General features: G+C 42.6%; 1 pseudogene across 1 annotated transcript; it reads right to left on the bottom strand.

Annotated features, from left to right (window-relative positions):
* Nucleotides 1-1,547: 1,547 nt before the first annotated feature.
* On the bottom strand, nucleotides 1,548-5,293 carry LOC308533268 (beta-1,3-N-acetylglucosaminyltransferase manic fringe-like; annotated as a pseudogene). Its single transcript has 2 exons — nucleotides 5,224-5,293; nucleotides 1,548-2,331 (listed from the first exon to the last, which is right to left on the bottom strand). The product of its transcript is annotated as a beta-1,3-N-acetylglucosaminyltransferase manic fringe-like (transcript).
* Between the last annotated feature and the right edge of the window lie 425 nt (nucleotides 5,294-5,718).

Here is a 5,718-nt window from a genome sequence, read left to right as displayed (position 1 = left end):
GGGCAAATAGCAATATTAAGATATTTCCTCTAATTAATTCCCTTTTAATGTGCACGAATTTTGTGCACTGGGCCACTAGTATCAAAATAAAGTTTCAAGCTAACCTAAGTATGGGTAAGGACATGGCAAGGCTTAATATTGAGCTTGCCACCCCTCCCTCCCATGAGGGTTGCGGCCCCTTCTCATATGGGTACCAGCAAAACAAAGCCCATGAAGTTGCTAAATTGTGTATCCTATCAGAAGTGACTGTCTGACTGATTGGTTAAACAGGAAAATGCAGGTCACAGAAGTGATGGTAAGCTGTTTTTTACTTCAAACAAGGTTACACATGTAATTCATTCAATGGGATGTGTTCAGATGTTAACATTAGTTATGTTGTTTTGAAGGATGGAAAAGGGGGCCAGCCCACTTTCTTTTTCACTTAAAAGTTCCCCTCTTTAAAAATAATTTTAGGCGTTTTACTCAATTAAATCTTTAAAAGGCATTTTCTGGAATTCCCATAATAAGAAGTCCTAAGACACTTTCACACAAAGAAAAGAAAATGTTCAATTCAAAAGCAAATTTTTTATTTAGAAAAAATTATATTTCTACATTTCTGAGAGTGACTAGAGAATTATTTCAATTACTTTTTTAAAAGCTTAATTTATATTGGAAGTACAGTTTCTATTTCATGTTGACTATATTTCAGATAGTCATGACCTAAATTAACAGACATGGCGTTTACATTCTACAAAATGTTAAAAAATTAGGCCACCCTCCCTCTCAAATTTTGCCCACTTTTCTTTTTTTCTTTTTTTTAACATCAAGGGGATTACAGCTGCTCTCAGAGCTCTTAAGTCAGTGGTTCACAACCTTGGCTGCACATTAGAATCACCTGGGAATCTTTTTTTTTTTAACTTACAAATTCATTTTCTTTTTCTTTTCTTTTCAATATATTTTATTGATTTTTTAAGAGAGGAAGGGAGAAGAAGAGGAAGAGAGAGTTAGAAACATCGATGAGAGAGAAACATCTATCAGCTGCCTCCGGCACACCGCCCACTGGGGATGTGCCCACAACCAAGGTACATGCCCTCGACTGAAATCGAACCCGGGACCCTTCAGGCCACAGGCCAATGCTCTATCCACTGAGCCAAACCAGTTAGGGCTGGGAATCTTTTTAAAATGCTGATTTCTGGGCCTCATCCTCTGGAAATTCTGTTTCTTTGTTAAGGGATAAGGCCACAACATTAGTAAAAAAGAAACAGAATTTCTGGAGGATGAGGCCCAGAAATCAGGATTTAAAAAAGATTCCCAGGTGATTCTAATTGCAGCCAAGATTGAGAACCACTGTCTTAAGTGCTTTTAGCTGCTTACAGTTTGGGGTGATAATAATTAACATTATGTACCATAAAAATCAAAAAGAGGTTTTAATTACTTACAATCTCAAATTCACTTCATTCCCAGCTGCCAGGGCGTGTGCAGGTAGAGGAGACAAGGTAGGAGTGAAACCTGGAGAGAAGGAGAGAAGGGGCCGGGTTGCTTAATGACACTGAGCTGCTGCCTGCCCCTCAAAGGCCACAGCTGAGGGTGGCCTGCTCCAGGAGCTGGGCAGCACCAGCAGCCGCAGGGTCTCCAGGTGGGAGTGGAGGAGGGGCCTGGCTGCAGGTGGCCACTCAATTATGTAGCCCACAGTACAGTCATCAGGCAGCCAGATGAGTCCACAAAGTGGAGATGCTGGCCTACAAGGCCATTTTCAAAGCCGGATTGTGGTCGATGCAGAAGCCAGCACCCCCGGTGGCGAACCAGAACTGTACCCGCCTCGGGCGATTGTGGGGCCGTGGCTCAGAAGCATGGATGGGCCAGTTCAGGCTGGGCCAGCCTCTGTAGACATCACGGGTCCATGGAAGGCTTTTAGCAGCTTCAGAAGCGCCCTTGCGTTTACATAGTGGTCATTGTCCTCGTGGTGGAGCCACCTCAGCCCACTGGCCAGGAAAGCATCAAACTCAGCCATCGTGCAGGACAGGGCTGGGTGGCTGTGCTCCGCAGGGGGGTTGGTGACCAGAGGCGGGGCCCAGGCTCTCTTGTAGGCATTTACCCGGGCATCCGGCTGTCAGGGAAGACAATGTCTGTTCCCTCATCCTGGAGAGCCACGTTCCAGGTGAAAGCCCTGGGTGGTGCAGATTATCTTGACTGTGGTGGAGACATGCTGCAGCTGCAGCTCCGGGGCAGCGGGCCTGATGGGTTCAGCCGAGGGTCTCCACTACGCTCCTCAGGGACAGACTCAGGTGGTACCGAAGGGGAGGAGCCCCATGCATAGAAGGGTGAGGAGGGCTCGTGCCAGGCCCTGGGACCCTAGACAGCTAATGCCCCAATCCCAACTGGACCGGTAGGGGAGGCTGGCCAGGCAGGGGCTCCAGCAAAGGCAAAAGGGGCAAGGAGGGGAGAGGTAGGAATTGGTGCTCTGGACCCAGAGGCCAAGCCATGGCAGCCCCTCTGTCTCTACCTCTACCAGCGCTCCACCTGCTCTTGACAAATTCTTTTAAAATACAATGTGGAAATATTTTTATGAATCAAAATATAAAGCAGTTTTAAGAAGGAAGCTCTTCTTACAAACCTGCTTTCTTCTTGTTCTTAAAATATATTTTATTTAATCAAATTCTTAATATCAGCTTGGGAGAGAGAAATTATTCCCATTTTATAGATGAAAATACTGAGACTTATAGGAATTAACCAAAGTCATATAGACAGGTGGGCAGCTCTAGAATTGGAACCTGGGACTATATATTTCCCAAATCTCTTCTCTTTCTAGTATAACATAGGGCTTCCTCTATTGATGAAAATGGCACTTTTTGATTAGGTGAAATCCCTGATTTGTTTTTCATTCTCCAACCAACCGACAGTCTTTTTCCACTTAGTTTACATTCACTGGAGAGCAGTTACTCTGCACACAGTAAAGCAGGGATGTGTAAGGTGGACAGAAGCAATGTGTGTGACCTTTGTTCCACCCACGTCTCACAGGGTGGTAAGAGAAATGGCAGATAAACATTAAGTTACATAAATGTGATTACAAAGTAATGTATTAACAAATATAAAAGAATGCATTGTAATAGGTGCACAGTGTGAGAAGGGTGATGGACACTGGGCCCACTCCTGTCCTTCTCTTGACACTCTTGACCTTGTGGTTATCTTGCTATGCCATGTTCTAAGACATTACAAAAGGAATAGCTAGAAACGAAACACAGAAATAAGGATATCTTTTATTGATGAGACTTAAATGGCACAAAGACAGAAAAATAACTGCTGGTTTCAATTTTAGTTGAAAGTGTCTTGAGAATGTGGGCTGTGAATGGTGGCTACATTCCAAATCTAGTCCAACTATATTGTAAATTTCCCTCCTTGGTGCTTTGTATAATGCATGGGTTTATACAAAGCACTAAGTACATTCTTACTGATTTTAATTTACCTACTCGAGTTTAAGAAGTTATATCTAGTATATTCTCTAACTGAAAACAAGTACCTCTAGTTGATGAAGTATAAAAAGTGGTTAAGTTTGATGATATGAAAAGTATTACAAAAATAATACAAATGTAAGGATATTATAAGAAGATGTCTTTTTACAAGTAGTTGCAGGTACATTGAACAGAAAGAATAGAAAAGGTCCAGTTTTATTCAACATCTAAAGTCAGCCCACCGAGAGGCCCTTTTATTCTTGATTACACTTAACTCCAGTCTACTCTTCTGCTTCATGTTCCACTTCCCTACCTCCCTACAACATCTGTTCTTCTAGTATGTAGTTTTCTTGTATTGAGATAATTCACATAAAGCACTTAGAACAGTGCCTATCACTTGGGAAATTGGTTTTTAAAATTAGCTTTTATCTTCTTCATTCTCCTCCCTCTCCTCATCATCTGCTTCTAGTCCTCATCTCCAAATCCTGTTCCGAGTCCAGGTTGAACTACATTTCTGAAAATGTTAGGTCTACAACTCAACTGAGCTCCCCCCATTGCCTAGGCCAGGTACTCAACTCCTCTTTTTTCTTTCTCCTGCTATTTCTCATCCATTTTGTTACTTAAACATCTTAACTTATACTGCCAGAGGGTAGAGGCAAAACTTTTTTTCTGACTAACAACCAAATAATCATCCTTCACACACAAACATGCACACTTGTGCACAGTGAGTACATTAGAAAACCAGACACTGATCACTCTGAATAGTTACTGCACACCAGAAAGATCCCATCACATGGCTTCATTATTATACCAGACCCAGAACTGGCTGCTGGCAGTGTTATTAGGGATGACAGTAGTTATCCTGCCACCTGTGGAATCCTTTTTAAAATATATATATATTGATTTCAGAGAAGGGGGGAGAGAGAGAGAGAGAAACATCAATGATAAGAGAGAATCATCAATCGGCTGCCTCCCTCACACTCCCTAATGGGGATCAAGCCCACAACCCAGGCATGTGCCCTGACTGGGAATCTAGCCGTGACCTCCTTAGGTTGATGCTTAACCACTGAACCACACTGGCTGGTTCAGTTCTTTATTGGACAAGTTTTTGTAGTTGTTGATATGTGCTTGATAATATACTTTCATTAATCTTTATTATCAATCTGTGTGCATGTAGTTGTATATCATGAACTTGTACCAGTATTAACATGAACCCTATGCTGAGATGCTGAATTAAATTATATTTCCCCTTTACACTGATGTTAAATAGAATATCCTGAAAGGAAGTTAGAATTTGATGTGTTTGCAAGCACTTAACCATTTGTTGGGATTAGAGTAGACGTTCTGTATTATCACCTACTCCTTATAAAGTTCCATCAATTTGTATAAGCATCAAATATTCAGAATGATAGTCCTAAGGATGTAAGATCTTAAATAATAAATATAAAATTGTCTTTATAATGTTATATTTACTAAAATAGGAGATTATGGTCACACATTTTTAGGAGTGCTTTGAATAACAATGAACCAAATTTGGTGGTGGTAGTGGGGTAGCATAGCTTGTCATCTCATGAGCATTCTGGTCAATAGTGGTTTCATTGTATAATCTCCGTTTGCAGGTGTAAGGATTCTAACGCATAATGCTTCTTCAGAACGGACTCTGAGTAGCTGGGAAACATACCCCCATGTCAAGCCACTTGATCCCCAGCTGTGGCCGTGGTGTTAAGGCAGGACACCGGGCAGAGGACACAATTCTCTTTCCTCCGAGGACTCTGATTCTGTCCAGTGTGGTTACTGTTGCTGCCCCCATCAAGAAAGCCCAATGTGGTGAAGAGTTTCCGAGTACAGAGCTTTTCTGGAAACATCCGCTAGCCACTCGCAGTTAACGTACCTTTTCCCTGAGCCCCTGGAGGCCCCTGTTTCCGTATCAGCAGCTGCTTATGATCCCTGACGAGAGCAGGGATCTAAGTTACTACAGAAACATCTTTCATACCCAGATTTTTAATACATTTTTCTTCTATTTTAATAGCCGGCTCATGAGGCTTCGTTAGCATCTTCCTCAGACGCTTCCATAGGCAGGGGGCTGATCCCCCTTCACTCCCTCTGCAGGGAGCTGTATCGGATGTGGCGTTCTGTCCACACAGCCCAGGCACATGCCCGGGTGTAATGAGAAGCCACCAACGGTGTTAGACAAAACCCTCCTGCAGGAAAGCGCGTCTGCTGGGTTGCATAGCATGGATACTAGCACTCAAACCAGATTTTTCTTTGTCATTTTGTTCTTTCTATTATG

This window comes from Myotis nattereri (genome assembly GCF_964212035.1).
Source record: "Myotis nattereri genome assembly, chromosome: 17".
Classification (NCBI taxonomy): domain Eukaryota; kingdom Metazoa; phylum Chordata; class Mammalia; order Chiroptera; family Vespertilionidae; genus Myotis; species Myotis nattereri.
This window is presented reverse-complemented; position numbering and strand designations above follow the sequence as displayed.